General features: G+C 54.7%; 1 protein-coding gene across 3 annotated transcripts in view; it reads left to right on the top strand.

The window, feature by feature from the left end:
* The first annotated feature begins 10,512 nt into the window (after positions 1 to 10,512).
* The window catches only part of HTR2C (5-hydroxytryptamine receptor 2C), a 68,923-nt gene continuing 63,319 nt past the window's right edge, over positions 10,513 to 16,116 (top strand). The window contains exon 1 of one of the 3 annotated variants that reach the window (XM_026716653.2): positions 10,513 to 10,883. The gene's annotated coding sequence lies outside the window, so the exon portion shown is untranslated. Of the gene's footprint in view, positions 10,884 to 13,737; positions 14,206 to 16,116 lie in introns of those variants that run through there. The other 2 variants (XM_087941211.1, XM_087941209.1) reach the window with 2 other exon arrangements.

Below are 16,116 nucleotides of genomic sequence, written 5' to 3'. Positions count from 1 at the left end.
TTTCACAAACAAAAATAATTGACTTTCCTGCGGAATTTAAAACCTTTTGCACTGAGATACAGCAGCACCGTATTGGGAAAACCTGCTGATGACAAGCAGTGTGTAGATACTACGGTGTTCTCTGCACAGAGCTAGTATTTGGCTGACAGGATGTCTGCTCCCACATCACCAACTTTCATTAACTTTGAGAGCTGGTTTATTCTCCTTTAGCCAGCCGTCTTGGGGTTGAGGTGGAGGTTGTTCCTTGATAGCAATCCTATCTGAGAAGGATTCTGCGGAGGTTTCTGTTGTAATGTTGGAGCTTCTCCTGAGAAGCCATACTGTGGACCGGCCCTTGGCCGATTGACCCAGGGAATCCTGTGGGTCAGGGTTTCTCAACCATGGCATCTTGGAGATATGTGGACCAACTCCCAGACATGAAGGGGTGGGTGGGGCTGAGGGTAATGATTGTGATGGGAGCAGTCAGTGATGGCGAAGAGGAGGAGGAGGAGGAGGAGGAGGTGTAGCTCTCCCTCCTCTCCCTCCTCCTGCTGTTTCCCCACTTGGCCTCACATGACCAGGTGTGGTTGAAGGTGTGTGGCAAGAGAACCCATGCCTCCTGTTCCCTGGTTTCATGGCCTTGAGGCCCCTTTCTCTCTGAATGCCCAGGTCAGGGGCTCCTCCCTGCAGCTCTAATCCTCCACTGGTGCCCTAGAGGCAGCCCAGGACTTTGCGCTCGTGTGGGCCAAAGGTATCCTGATCTCCAGCGCCGAGTTCTGCCTCTTCCAGAGTTGAAAGCTGCCCTGACTTTCAACTGCAGTAGAAGCCAAGGCTGGCCTTTTGCTGAGCTTCTGCCCAGTGGAATTTATTATCTTCCACATGGTGCCGCCTTGTTTCCAGAAAGAACTTTGGCTTCGGAGGTTGCTCTCCAATTAAAATAATTGTTTATGAAAACTGGAGCACGCACGGTTCAGGGAGGGAGCCCATTCTGGTTGGAGGTGACTTGGTGTTGCAGTCTTTATAATTAGCGCAGTCTCAGGAGGAACACGCGTGTGTATGTGTGTGAGCATGTGTGTTCAGCCTGGCAACGGAGACGAGGCCTATGTGTTAGATGTCACTGAGCCAGATAATGTCCTCATGGGACTCTGGCCTTCCTGCCCCCTCTGGCCTTCTTCTCAAGAAGATTGGAAGCAGCCCATTGAACCATTCTGACTTGTCAGAAAGCGGAGCGATGGTCGGCCGTGGCATAATGAGATCCATGGAGATCATCGGTGCAGTTGTCTCGTTTTCTCAAGTTTAAATGTGGGGTGAATGTCCTTCAAGCACCCTCTGGATGAAAAATGCAGGAGGGGAAGGCCAGTCCGGACCCAGGGGGGACGGAGATGGAAGAGCTGGGGCAGGCCTGAGGCATCCGGTGTGCAATTTTGCAGATCAGGATTGACTTCCTGGGAAAGATCAAAGCCCCAAACCAACTTTGGCTACCTTGAGCGGCTCTCCATGAAATGTTGATATTGACTTAATCATGCCGCCTTTGGGATTTTAGAAACTCTCCACAAGGTTTCATCATTTCATGGGGAAAATGCTCGTGTTGAATTGTGTTTCTGTCCTGAAGGGATTTTTTTCCCCTTTAAACAGAAGATAAATGTGGGAACGCAGCCGCAGGACGATTTAGCATCTCTGTTCAAATGTATGCACTATTCATCTGCAGCAACACTGCAGTATGTGTTCACCAGCGTGAATAATTTAATTTAGAATTAAAATTGGCCTGGGACTTGTTTTTCCTTACAGATATTTATTCTCAGGATTGCTTGTGGCTTTGGACGCGACTCTTCTCAATAACTCCCAAAGATCCTTGAGCTTCAGTTGCATTTAACAGCCAAAATACAGCGGGTACTGATGCTGTTATTTTTTAAAACCCATATTCTCTACAACACGGAGCAACAAATGCAACGTTTTTAGGGAATTCTGCAGACAAATCAGGGGGTGGGGAAAACGCCCACTTAAATAAGGAAGCAAACCAAGAGCTGAGAGGCAGCAGCTTTTCTCGGCGTGCATAGCCACAGGGATCCTGGGGCTCTTTGCCAGGGGATCTTGAAGACCCCAAAGCTCACAAGATCACAGGCCAGACTATCAGGGGTCTCCAACCTTGGCCACTTTAAGCCTGGAGGACTCCAACGCCCAGAATTCCCTAGCCAGCTTTGCTGGGAGTTGAAGTCCCCCAGGCTGAAGTTGCCAGGGTGGGAGATCCCTGGGCTCGGTGCTCTCTGAAATGAGTCACACACGACATACAAAAGCAGTACAAGCGATAACACAACCTTTAATGCAGGGAGGTGGGTCTGATAACAGCCCAACAGCCTGACCTTACAGAGGGCTGAGCTGGCTCCTTTTCCTTCTGGCCATTCTGATCAAGAGGCTCCGAGCCCGTCCTTTCTCCTGACCCTCTAATGCCCACAGTGCCCTTTATCGTGTCCACGTATCGACCCCCCCGCACACCACGGGAGAAGTGAACAGAACCTGGCATTTGTTAACTGCCTTCCGGGGTCAGTCTGCCTACCCTGCCTAGTAGGCACTCCGGGATTACTTTTGCAAAGACGCAATGTTTTTCTCCTCTCCCACCACACAGATCTGATAAAACTCTCTTTCTCTAGGATTGGAGGAGGAAAAAGTGGGAGAGAAAATTGGTCCAGAAGCAGAAGAAGCCACGAGGGCATTTTGTGAATCGGTATAAAGACGAATCTGCTTGGAGCCACGAGGAACTTCATCCTGCCCAAAAAGAAACTCTGAATTAAATTTCAGAATTAATGACTTTCCACGGGGAATTGAGTTCATTTACCTGTTGCAGTTGGCAGAACTGAGGCCAGTTCTCCCTCGGATGACTCACCGCTGGCCAAAGGGTTATCTTGGTTTCTCCGCTGCTTCTGCTCAACCCTTGTTGCAGCTCAAGTTTACGATGTTGAGATTTGACCCAGTCCAGATGTTGCACCACGGTTGATGCCAGATTCAGTGGCCGTTTGGGCCTCTGGTTGGTCATGGGCTGGCAGCGACATGCCGAGATGCTCCATCCCAGCTTAAGGCAGGACATCAGATCTTTGGTTTGCGTTCTGCTGTCTCTCCTTCCCTCCATCCATCCGTCTCTCCTCTCAGACCTTGGCTTGCATAGTGGCGGTCTGACTTCCGAGCACCCAGCCTTGCCTGTCTCTTGCTAAGTTTAGCTTTTGCTTCTGTGCAGTGAGAGGGAGGGGTGGGTGTGAGGAAGGCAGGCGGTGGCTGGGCCCCTCTTTTCTGGAAGCCAGTCAAGATTGCCCCGGGGAAACTATTTTTATGATTCGTGTGGACACTCGGAGAGGCTGCAAAGCGCAGGTCGTGGGCAGAAGAGGGTTCAATTTCCTTGGGCAAAATCCAGGCGGCGAGGAGAACAGATGCAAGGGGACCAAATGAGTTCTGTCAACATCTCATTTTCGGAAATCGCCTTGAAAGCGGAAGGTTCGTTTGTTGATGCCGAAACTCTAAATATTGGCTGAGGGCGGCGTTTTCTGTTTTGCAAGTTCATAGAAGCAGAACTCCGCTGTAAAACAACACGTGGAATCAGCTTCCTGGATGGAAAGCCGGCCAAAGGAGCCACATTTGTACCTGTGGACTATCTGCGTAGCGCTTTTCATGAACAAAAGTGGAAATGGCCCCACACAGAGGAAGCAAACCTTTGGACTAGGTTCAAATCCTGCATGAGTTAAAGGTTCCCAGTTTGGAACCGTCAATGTTCTCCCTCTCTTTTTTTTGAAGATAAAATGAGACGATGATGATAATACTGGAAAAGGGTCGCTGTGCTTACATGATGTAGCGTATCCCATCACAGAAAGAATTCCGTTCTCTAATACGGCCCTTTCCTCTGGCCTTCCTTTTCCCCTCGCGGCCTCTATAGATCTTCCTCCTTGGGGGTCTCCACCCTCCCACCTATTTCCCACGCAACCTTTGCTTTTCCAGCCATGGTCCACACCTCCAAACACATCCGGGGAGCTTGGCTTCCAAAGAGGCCCCCCTTGATTCGGACAGCTCCTGAATCTGTGCAAGGCAATCCGCTTTAGGGATTCTCAACCTTGGCCACTTAAAGACGGGTGGATTTCAATTCCCAGAATTCCCCGGCCAGTTGATCCTGGGAGCTGAACTTCACCCGCCTTCAAGTGGCCAGTTGGGAAAAGACTCAGGTCAGGTTTCATCACACGGGGTGCCCAACCCTTAAACAAATCCATTCTGTGCCGAGAGATTGGGATAACGATTCAGATTTTATTGCTGCTAATTTAGTGCCTCAGGCATAGTTTACAAATGCTTCCTCTCCCCTTGTTCCTATTTTAAGTCCTGCCTGTTGTCCTCTTCCAGCCACCCATCGATGACCCATTTCCCCTAGAGCAGGGGTCTCCAACCTTCGCAACTTTAAGCCTCCCAGAATTCAGGAAGTTGAAGAGCGCCAGGCTTAAAGTTGCCAAGGTTGGAGACCCCTTCTCTAAAGCTTTCCAACAAGCTGTTGATTACACCTCAAACCTTTGCAGTCGGTTTGAAGGCAACAAATCACAGCCAGGTGAGAGAGCTTGGCAAAGGAGGTTGCAGCCCCATCGTGGCTTGTCTCCAAGTGAATCAAGTTGGCCTTGGGGTCTTTAAAGGCAATCCTTATTAATACATTTTTTTAACTTACGGCTGATAGATTTCTGTTATTATATCTCCCAATGTCACTCCAGCTGAAATAAATGCAGTTTCAACTCCAGAGTGCTTTATGGGTTTCCATAAATAGATAGCTCCAGACAGCAGGGCTGCGGGGGAACTGCATCCTTCCCAGGAAGATTGCATTACATGTCTCTCTCTCTCTCTCTCTCTCTCTCTATATATATATATATATATTTTAAAAAATCCCTGCTTTCTACTTTCAAAACCACAGTTCAAGGAGCTGCTGTCCGCCGGCAGGATCTTAAAATTAATGATCCAGTTTGCAGGTAGCTCCACCTTCACCGAGAGAAGGAACTTTCCAGGAAGGCCAAGGATCCAGTGGCTTTATAACTCTATAAACATTTGCTTTAGTAAGCGCAAGTGACTTATTTGTCTTCCTTTAGGCATCGGAAGTAAGTCTGTAGTAGTAGCAGCAGCAGCCACCGCCGCCGCCGCCTGTTATTGGATGTCAGCATCATCCAAACATGCTCTTAACCTGACAGGGAGAAGAGGCTTCAACTGGTGTGTGTGTGTGTGTGGGGGGGCTTTCCTCTCCCTGCTCCTCATCCACCCAGAGAACACAGAGCCGTATTTCCTCCCTCTGAGCGCAGAGAGTTCCTCCCTCTGAGGTCATTTTGGCAGAGTTTCCCAACCAAACCCCCAGATTTAATTTTACAGAGAACTAGGAATATCTAGCTGGCAGTTCTTAGGCCCTTTATCACTATCTGGGTATCAGCGGGGCTATAAGAGACAAAAGCAGTTGGGGTGACCGTATTTATAAAAATGAGCCCGTCTGTAGAAAAACATCTGGTTCTCCCCACCCCCTTTCTCTCTCTCTCTCTCACACACACACACTTTCTTTCTTCCCTCCCGCTGCTGGCTCCCAAATTCCATTAAGACCCCTCTGCTTCTTAATGGGAAACAACAGCTTGGCGCATCTCTTCAACGTTCCCCGTTGAAAGGAGCCGGATTCTGGGGGAGCCGGTTCCCAGGTTGAACCTGCCACTCAACCTGAGGGGGAGGTCTGGATCCCCCTCCCACAGGCCCCCTCCCCCCTTTCCCCCTTTCTGCCAGCTGGGCAATAAAGGTTTCCAATCGATCTGCTTCACACAACGGAGAGGAAATGTTTTACCAGCCGGGCTGTTTTCAGACGTAAATAAAGCCATCTGTTCCCTTTGGAAGTCTGGCAAAAGGCTGCTCCTCCTCGTGAGGAAGGGAGAGTTTTGGCAGCGGCAGGGGGGGGGGCAGCTTTCTTTGGGTTCCTAGCAATGCAACGCGGGTGTCGGCGGGATGAAGGGGAACTGGGCAGGGGCTAGTCCCGTTGGAAGCTCTGAAGGCTTCTGGCCCAGCAGCTCCTGTGAGAAGGGTAAGCAAAGGGGGGCAGCATTGATAAGGTGAGGCGCCCAGCTCCCTGGGGAGGCCCGGAAACGCCTGCTGGCAACCTCCTGGCCCCAGGGGCTCCTGCACGGGGCCTCTCCCCACGCGTCCTAGTAAGTCGCCAGGGGCTTAGCCTGGGTCCCTGGAACAGCCCTCCGCTGTTGAAAGCAGGTGCTGTGGGTCTCTGGCAGGTGGACGGGATGGAAAAGGTACCAATTTCGAGAGTAGAAACCGCGTAGAATCCGAGAAGACTGAGGAGCAGGCCTTGGAGTCCAAAGATGCCCCTTCTGCCTTCCCCTGGGCCAGAACCCTGACGCACCCCCAACCCCCGAAGGCTAAAAGAGGGGAACCAGACACCGGATGCCCTTGGATGGCTCCCCTGCAGGAAGCCGGAAGGGTCCTCCAAGAGGCCCCTTTTGCTGGCCAGTTCAGACCCCCCATGACCCCCCCCCCATGCTGCCCATCAGTGGCCCCAAACGGTCTCTGTGCCACACCTGAGAGGCCGGCCCTTCTCTTTCAGCCCAGCTTTGGGGCGTCCCGATTGTCTCCCCTGGTTGTTGACTCAGCCACGGAAGGAGAATTGAAGGAGAAGAGGGAGGGTTTTTCCTCCGTCCCTTGCAGAGAGGGAGGACTTCCTCGCCTCCGAGGGAGTTTCAACGATCAGAACCAGCCGTGGGCATTCCTCAGTCCAAGGACCTCCACAAATGGCAGCTGCTTTGCGAGGCTCCCCTTCCTGGAGGGTCTGAAGGAAGAGCTTTGGCCTTGGCCGCCTCGGAGGATGCAGGAAGGAAGAGGTTGGTTCACGAAAGAGGGGCAGCTTTTATCCCCCCTGCCCTTCCTCCCAAGACCCCTGGCAGTCTTCCCTCCCTGGCACAGTTTAGCATCCTAATAACTTCACCATGTAGGCTCAATTGAAAGAGATTGACCTGGTTCTCACGTCACACAAAGCTGGAGTTTATTGACCCAACTATAATTGGTTGACACAAGGCTAAACAGGTTTGTGTGTCTGTATGTGTGTGTGTGTTGCATAAGCCACATGATGGGTCTAATCTGCTGCTTTGGAATGGAACAAACTCACCACAGGACAATCCAACAAATACAAAAGTTAAATTTATTTTGAGGGAACCACGGCCAATAACAATAAAAAGAAAACAACAGAAATACAAGTGTTACAATCATTTCAACAAAAATATTGTCACCAATAATAAAAGGAATCGAATGAAACAATTAATACAGCATTGAATGGTCCCTTGGCAAGTTGGCCATGGCCAGTCGTCCTAGGCCAGAGGTCTCCAAACTTGGCAACTTTAAGACTTGTGGACTTCAACTCCCAGAATTCCTCAGAATTCTGGGAGTTGAAATCCACAAGCCTTAAAGTTGCCAAGATCGGGGACCCTTTTTCTGCAACAGGATAGTTAGCACAACATTCTAGTTTGGTATGTGTGGGAGTCTCTGGCCGAAGGCCCCTGAAGGAAAATTCCCAGCCTACTAGTCTCTTCGCCCTCGGCCTCTGTGCCAGTCACAGGTCAGGAGGAAAATCTGAAGGTCCCTGCATGTGCCAGCAGGAGGGGTGGCATCCCTGGTGCCAACCAACCACTGCAGCTGGCCAATGTCTCATGTGCTGCCTCCTCCGCCCCGTGTCCCACTGTGGCACTAGGGTGCCCCAAATGGTTAGGCAGGTTCCCACCAAATGGGTGATAGACACGGTGGATATAAGCAGGGTCCTATTCTGGGTGGCCAGTGCAATTCTGCAGTCCCGTAATCGGTGCTAAACTAGCTTTGCAGAGCCGCTTTGTTTTCAAACTAATCTCAGTGGCTGAGCTTTTATCTGAACTCCTGCGTGGACATTAAGCAGTGATTAGATTGAACGTCGTTGGTGGTAATTTGCTTTTCCCACTGAGGGTTTGAAGCTGGGAAACGGATGCTCTCCTCTGCTTTAGGAAGGAGTTGAAACCTTATTTACTCATGTCTCTTAATGTCGGTCTTTATATTTGCATTAGCTCTATTTTAAATCATTGGTTTTAATGGCTGAGCATATTGTTTGTTGTGAGCCACCCAGAGTCATCAAGAGGGAGCAGATATACCTCTTAAATACAGAGGTCCTCACTTAGCAACCAAAATTGGGACTGGCAACTGAGTCATTAAGCGAAGTGCCCGCTAAGCGGAACCTTACCTGTGCTTACCCTCTGGCTTCAGCGGTCTTTTGCTTTACAGACTGACAAAGGTTATAAGTGTGACGGTTGGCCGTAAATGTACTTTCTCATCCCCAACAGAACTGTGAATGGTCCCTAAACGAGGCAGTTGTTAAGTGAGGGCTATCAGTAAATATTGATCTTGGTTTCCTGGAATGATTTCTGCTGCCCACCAGGATCCTGCCGATGGCACTGGAGAAGGCAGGAAGGATTCGCCTTGACCTGGGTGAAGGAAAGGATGCCTGGACCAGATTGACAGGGTGTCCTTGTTTTACGCCTTCCCATTTTGTGGCAAGAGAGCCTCTGGATTGGGATGCATTTCAGTGTCACAGCTCTTCCCTGGGAGAAGCAAGCCACCTCCTGCTCTGCATCCATCCTAGACACAAGGCTGCTTCCGAACGTATGAAAGGTGATTTCAATGAATTAATTCAACCAAGTATTACACTAATTAAAATCCACTTCAAGTGTTTAACTGGATCTAAAATTAATACCAACATTGCAAAGAAGGGAAAGGAACTTAAGGTTAAACTGAAGAGGAACTGACAAATTGGGAATATTAATGGAGCAAGATGGAGTTTTATCAAATGCAGCCGGTGATCTTAGATTCATGATCTAAGATCACACAACCAGGACACAAGGATAAGGATGTGAAATCTACCTTAATCATAGTTGATAACCTAATTTCCTTTGCTTTTTTATCTCACGGATGATGAGTCCTAGGACTGCTTTTTCCTTGTCTCTGATCTGCCTCAAGATGCCGGTCAGTGCCGGGTGCCTCAACTTAGCTAAAAGCGCCACTTGACCTCTCTCTGCACAGCCTTTGGCAGGCAAGGAGCCCCGAATTCATGTCTCCGCAGACAAAAACAAAAAATCATGATTAAAAGAGAGCGACTCTTCCCCCTCCCTCCTTCCAGCAGTTTCCCTTTTATCCTTTTAGCCAGGGGATTGCACAGCTCTCTAAGGGGGGCTGCACACGGACTCTCATTGTGCGGACCCCCCCCCCACACCAGCTGCATGGCAAGTCAAGAACCACAGCCCAAGACAGTTGGAGTTGGCCCTTGCTGGGCTGGGTGGCTCAGGCCGCACCAGGAGTGGAAGGGAGGTTGTGTTTGCAAAGTTAGAAACGTCCATTTGCCCCCCACTCAACCCTGACCTCTTCAAACACACATTTCTCTCTCTCCCTCCCTCCCTCCCTCCCTCCCTCCCTCCGTGTGTGTGTGTGTGTGTGTGTGTGTGTGTGTGTGTGTGTGTAGAACTCAGAGGGTGTCTAAAAGTTGCAGCTGGTCTACCTATGTCATTTGGGCTGCAGTTTCCCCACAATGCACTATGGTTTACAAACTGAGATGTTGTGGGAGCTTTCAAGAAGAGGCTGGACTGCCATCTGTTGGAAATGGGGTAGGGTCTCTAGCTTGGGCAGGGGGGTTGGACTAGATGACCTACAAGGTTCCTTCCGACTCTGTTAAAATCTGTTAAACTCCCATGGCTGGATTCGTAGACTGCGCCAAGCGGCCCACATTGTGGTTTGGAGCATTGCAAGAAGTGATGCCACCATCCACAACCAGCCAAATGGTGGGAGCACACCTGGGATGGGGGGTGGGGTCGGGGGGGGGGGGGGCTCTAGGGTTGCCCTCCAGAGGAAGAAAAAGGATTATTAGACTGGATCCCAATTGTAATCTTTAAGTTCTTCTGCACTGGAAATTGTTGACCAACATATCCTTCTTTTCACACATTAAATTATTCCTTAATAGCCTGACCCCATGAACTTAATCCCAGCAAATAAGAAATAAGCCACGCGTGGGAATGGGGAGTGAGTGATACTTTGGAGCTCTTCGGTCCTTGTCCACCGAGTGAGCGTGAGCGTGAGTGTGAGTGTGAGTGAGGCACTTGGGCTTCCAAGGCAGCGGACCACGGGTGTGTGTGTGTGTGTGTGTGTGTGTGTGTGTGTGTGTGTGTGTGTGTGTGTGTGTGTGTGTGTGAGACTTTGGTCCTGGCCTTTCGCAGCTGCCTGTGCCCGACGTCCCGTCCCCGGCCGGCTGAACCGGAGTTGGGGAATTCACACATTCTGGCCTTGCCACCAGGTCCCGCTTCCTGGGCGGTGGGTCCACTCGGAGTCGGCCGCCTCGGGGTCGCGCGGCGTGACGACCGATTTCCGCCCCCCGAGCTGCTCTTAAAGGCCCCGGAGCGGATCCGGGCGCAGCGATCCCGAGTCCGGGGGCAACGCCGCACCTGCGGGGCGCTCGCAGCCGGCGCCGGCGCTGCCACCTGTGGCGCCTCCTGGCCAGGCCGGCCGGGGGGCTTCCAGCCGCCGAGGGGGCCGCTCACCTGTCCGGGGCAGCGGCGGCCGGGCGAGGCGCCTTTAAGATGAGCGGAACCGCGGCGGCCGCCCCCTCCCTTCCCGGCTGAGCAGCCCCTGCGGGTCAGCCAGCCCGGCGCGCAGCTCCAGCCCTGCCCGGCCGGCGGGATGGCTCGCCGGAGGCGCCTGGGGACGCCGCCGCCCGGGAGAAGCCGCCCCGCCCGGGCGCACCAGCCTTGACCCGCCGCCGCCGCGCTCGGGAGCCGAGGGGCCGCGCCGGGAGTCATGGCTCGGAGCCCCTGCAGCCCCGGGCGCCGCGTCCGCTCGCCCGCCGCCCGTCCTGCCAGGTAGGCTGTGCGGAGAGCGCTCGCCGCGGCTCCTTCGGAGGAAGGTCGGGCGCCGCGCCGGGGACGGGGGTGACGGGCTCCGCAGGCTCGGCCGGCGACAGTGGCGGGCCAGTTGCGGCCAGGCGGCGAGTCCGGGCTTCCCTTGGAGCGGAGCGGAGGCTGCCGCAGGAGAGGCGCTTCCCCCGGTGCCTCCTCCCGGGCAGCCCCCGCCGCCGCGGTCCCAGCCGGCGTCCGTGCAGCGGGAGCCCCCGGAGCCCCTCCGCCGGGACGCGCCGCTGCAGACCTGTGGCTCCCGCAGTTGCACGCTCCCCGGTCCCGCCTGTTCGGTCGCCCCTTTTCCCTCCCCTGGGCCGCGGATGCAGCCGGGCCGAGCTAGCCAGACCCCTTGGGGCCTTTTCCGCGGGGTCTCCTGCCCGGCGCGTCGGGGAGCCGACTTTACCCGAGGCCGCAGCCCCAGCCTGCCCTTTGGGGTCTCCAGCATTAGCTGCGGCCCTCTGCAACAAAAGGCCGGGCTTTGCCCGCCCCTCCCGGGTTGGGAGCAGCAGCCCCTGGGGGAAAAGGCTCAGATTCCGGGGGGCTGGTCTGGATCCCCCCTTTTGGACGTCTGTCCCTGGGTTCCCGCCCGCTTCTTCACCCACAGAACGGGGTGCCCACAAGCCGAGGTTGTTGATCCGTGCAGAGGCGAGGGATCCCACCGCCCCAATAAAGGGGAATAATTGCAGCTCAAGGGTTGAAATGAGGGGTCTTTTTAGGTGCTCTGTTGGTTCTCTGAGAGCACCAGGGACCCTTCAGATATCCTAAAGGATCCGAGAAAGGCTCCAGGGCAGCCCCCCCCCCATGGAGAGAATGCTGGGGGGAGGGGGTTTCGGGAGAGGCAGGGGCCTGCTGGGGCTCCCAGGGAGGAGGGGGCATCGAATAAACGAGGGGTTCCCAGCCGAGCAAAGGCGGCCTTTCCGGTCCTTTGGGGCTGGCTGGTCAAGCTAGGCCTGCCTGCCTGGCTTGGAGGGCACAAGGCCCACCCCCGTCTCCGCATCTGGGGAGTCTTGTGGAAAAGGGGGGGCTGGCTGGTGGAGACCAAGCTTGGGCGGAGTGTCTTGGCTGGGTGGCCTGCATGTGGGAGGGGCCTGCCCACGGATGCCCGTCTTCCTGGTGCCTCCGATGCTGCCTCTGATCCATTTCTGAAGAACTCGGCTGAGGGGCGTTTGGCTCCTTGGGCTGAGCTGGCTGGGGGTGCTGGCAGCTCTTGGCTGGGGGGTGGGGGGCATCCGTCTGCCTGTCTGCCTGTCTCTCTGCGCCTGGCTCAACTCTGCCAGCCTCGGTGCCCCGTTTAGTGGTTGGACGATTAAGTGGAAATGCAACTTACTTCTGTGTGTGGAAGGACATTTCAGCACAGCGGTTCCTCTAGTTTAGCACCAACTGGGAAACCTCTGCGAGGGAAGGGAGGGGGATATGGGGGGGGGGAGGACAGGAGAGGCTGAAACTCTGGAGTGGGACCCCCAGGCAGGATTCCGTCCCCAAAGTTTAGGAAGCCCTGATGTCCACATCCATCTTTAGGGTTGTAGGATTCATTGCCGTCCTGGACAAGGGAAGAAATCAACTCAGGGTTTAGATTAGATTGGACTAATACCAAGGATCACATTAATTCTCCACTGAGCATTTTGCTGTTACTCTCGTACATTATGCACATTTTGGGTATCCCTTTGGTCTTAATTCTGCGGCTTTTAAAATACTCGGATAACCGAAGCGTGGGGCCATATCAAAATATCATGCTCCTGTTTAGATGGGAGGGGGCTCCAGAGACAACCTGGCTCCCCCCCAATGACCAGTCTGATGGATCAGGGAACAATGCAGAGAGACCACTGGGCAGCTGCTCAGCCCACAGGTGCCCCAAGACAGGGCACCAGCTCTGGGAAGGGGCGCTGATGTCGCTGGAAGGGCACATAAATGCGGTGCAAAGGCCACAAGGTGTGTGTGTGGGGGTCTCTCTGTGTGTGTGTTTGGCTGCTCAGCTTACCTGCCCAGTGCTTTGATCTTCTTCCACACAAGAAGAGTCCTGTGAACCCCAAGCTTCTTCCGGGGCTTTTCCGCTTTGGGGTTTATTGTGTGTCCTTAGAAAGAGGCCCGAGGTTGGTGTAATAAACGCAGGAGGAAAATGGAGACAAGGGGAGACAAGGGGCAGCAGGAAGCGGTGCCTTTTCACGGGTTCTGAGCTTCCTCCGGCTTTCACAGAGGATCAGCTGAACCCAGTCGGGACTCCAGTCCATGGGGAGCACCAACAGGGCTGGGGGGGCTCCTCCAGACCCCCTCGGCTTTCCAGAACCAGCGCTGGAGCCACACAACTCCCCCCCCCACTTTTAGGTTTCAGCAGGGTGTGTGTGTGTGTGTGTGTGTGTGTGTGCATAGGCACCTTCCAAGAGGAAGAAAGCGATGCTTAAAAAACGACTGTCAATTTCGTGCGCGAGGCGTGAGGGAAATGATCTTGCCGAGCGTCTCCTGCAGCTGACAAACCGCGCGCCCCCCGCCCCCCGCCCTCTCCTTCCCCCTGTTTAGGAAGAGGTCCCACGCGTGAGGAGCTGGCGGCCTGGGCGGGAGAGCTCCCCTTCCAGGGACCCTTCGCGCCCGGGGCTTGCCTGCACCTCGGAAGGCAGCCGAAATCTTCCCTGCGCCGGCCGCTGCCTGACCCTCTTGCCCGGCAGGGAGAAGCGGGAGGCTGGCTGGCTGGCTGGCTTGCTCTCATCCGGTAGCTGCCAAATGTGCGGCGGCGGCGGCGGCGGCGGCGGCGGCAGGAAGAGGGCCGGCTCTGTGCAAGGGCCAGCCAACCGCCCGCCACCTCGGCAGCCTCGGCAGGTGACAATAGCCGCCTGCCTCTCAGAGCGCGCCCGCGGACGGTCCCGGAGAGCCGAGGCTTCCGCGCCAGGAGGAAGGGGCTTCGAGGGAGCCGAGGAAGGGGGCCCGACTGCGGCAGGGAAGAAGGGGAAGGGCAGCCAACGGAAGCGGGGAGGGGCCGGGGGTAAACGGACCCCGGCTTATCTTCGAAGCCGCCGGAGATGGAAGGAAGGCGGGCCAGGCAAGGCTAATCCCCAGGGAGAGGTGAAAGTTGGTGTGGGGCGGAGAAGGACCTCTCGGAAACCTCATGGCTACTAGGATCCCAGCCTGGTCTGAGCCCCTGAAGCGATGACCCCCCCTCTGACCTCCGTCCTGGGGGCTCTTTGGCACCGATGAGGATTGACAGGGCTTGGCTGATGTGTAGAGCACGTTGGTTTGTTGGTGGCCGGAAGGAGAGGCTGCAGCGTCCACCTGCATTCGGGAGGCTCCTTCAAAGGTAGGTCTGGCCAGGCCTTTTAAGGGCCGGACAGCGGAGGGTCCAGGATGGCTTGGAGCCGTGGGTGGCCTTTCTCAGACACTGGGGGTCGGTGGCTGGGAGCCGAGGGCTGGCTGCAGACCAGGAACGGAGCAAAGGGGGCCGGTGAAGGAAGCCGGTTCCCTCCAGGACGAAACCCTCACAGGGAGCAGGAACTGGGGACCAGGGAAGGGGGCAAAGGTCAGTGGCGTCCAAGCATTGTCTGGAATGGCTGTGAGCCGCAGAACGGACTCGCCAAGGATTGGAACTGAACCCCGAATGATGGACAGTGAGGGGTGTGTGTGAGAACTTCACACCTGCTGATGAACCTGGGAGGGACTGGCTCAGAGAGGGCTCCGGGCTGGGGGGAGAGAGGTGGGGGAGACAGCTGGTTCCTTGGAAGACTCACGGAGGCCTTTGAGGTGGCTCCAACTGGGGAAACTGGCCAGGTTCCTACCTGGGAGGATGCCTGTTTTTACGGTGATATGAAGAGTGAGCCCTGGCGGTTTGGGTCATGGACACAACACCATCCAGTGAAGCAGGGTTTGCGAGCCATGCAGGGCCGAGACAAGGCAAACCACACGGCGGGCGGCATTTTGACCGGATTCCTTGACCGGATTTCCCCGTTGGTCCCTCGCATTCCTGAATCCCCCCCGTGGGATTCTGGTCCCCCTTGAACATGAAGTCGCCCCCATCAACCGAAAAAAGTCCCGTCCCCCCACCTGGTGGCAATTTCTGAGTGTCCAGAGCATTTCTCCCTTCCTGGGAGCTCAGAGGAACTCACCGCCCCCACCCCCCTGTAAAAGAGAAGGAGTCTCAGCCCCTCCGAACCTTGTGAACCGTCCTTGGGACTCCGGGGTTGCTCTCTTCCGAACTCCCCCTCCCTCCCTCCCATGACAGTTGGGGAGCATCAGATGGAAATGGGCTGACAAGAGGGGGGGTCTTCCCCTGGGGGCTTCTGTAAGGATGCCCGGAAGAGGTTGGAGCTCAGGAGGACCACCTGGCTGGGAAGGCCTCCCTTCCTCCTGGCCTGCTCTCCTCCATGGGGAAACCGGCCTGGAGTGGCCGTCATCTCTCCCGGCCCTGGGAACCAGTAAAAGGGTCCCTCCCTCCCCTCCTCCACTCCTGGGAGCGTCTTGGTCTTGCCCTCCAAGGGGCCTGGAGCCAAGAGCCTTGTGTCATGGTGGCAAGGAGGGTTCGCTCTCTCTCTCTTTGCCTTTTAAAAGCCTTCGTTGCATAAGGGCTACTGGATGGTTTCTAAAATAGCTCCAGGATATGAGCCTCCTAAGCATCTGTAAAGGAGACGGCCATGACTCACGTTCTACCAGTTCTACCAAGCTTTTCAGCCAGTATCCAGAGGAAATTATACGGAACTCCAGATTCAATTCAGGACTCTATTATTTTCATGGGCAGATTTCAAAGGAGCCGGCTGAGGTGTTTGGAAAGGCCGGGCAGTTTCAAATGAGTCCCTGGGATCTAATTATAGACTTTGCACGGCTGAACGGCCAAGCCAGATCTGTGCTATCCATTCCCTTCTGTCTTCTTCAAAGTCTCCCCAAGTAACTTGAGTCAGTGGTTGGACTCTCCAGCGTTCTCAGGCCTGTCGTAGTAGCATCGTCTCAAAGAGCTAATATCTGTCTTCTTCTAAATGTTCCCTTAAGCCTCCAATTTAACAGCTGCCATGCTCACACATGATGCTAAGCTGTTGCCTGCGAGTGCTTAGCATCTAATACAAACCAATCCCTGGGATCGATAAACCATGCTTTGTGGTTTAGCATCATTCAAACTCAGAAGCAACCAGCATTCCCCAGCATGCTGGCTGGGGAATTCTGGGAGTTGAAGTCCACGCACGTCTTAAAGCTGCCAGGGTTGAGAAGGGTGGCCTTAGCCAGA

The sequence above is a fragment of the Pseudonaja textilis genome, chromosome 12 (genome assembly GCF_049901715.1).
Source record: "Pseudonaja textilis isolate UNSWEBS1 chromosome 12, rPseTex1.2, whole genome shotgun sequence".
Classification (NCBI taxonomy): Eukaryota; Metazoa; Chordata; class Lepidosauria; order Squamata; family Elapidae; genus Pseudonaja; species Pseudonaja textilis.
This window is presented reverse-complemented; position numbering and strand designations above follow the sequence as displayed.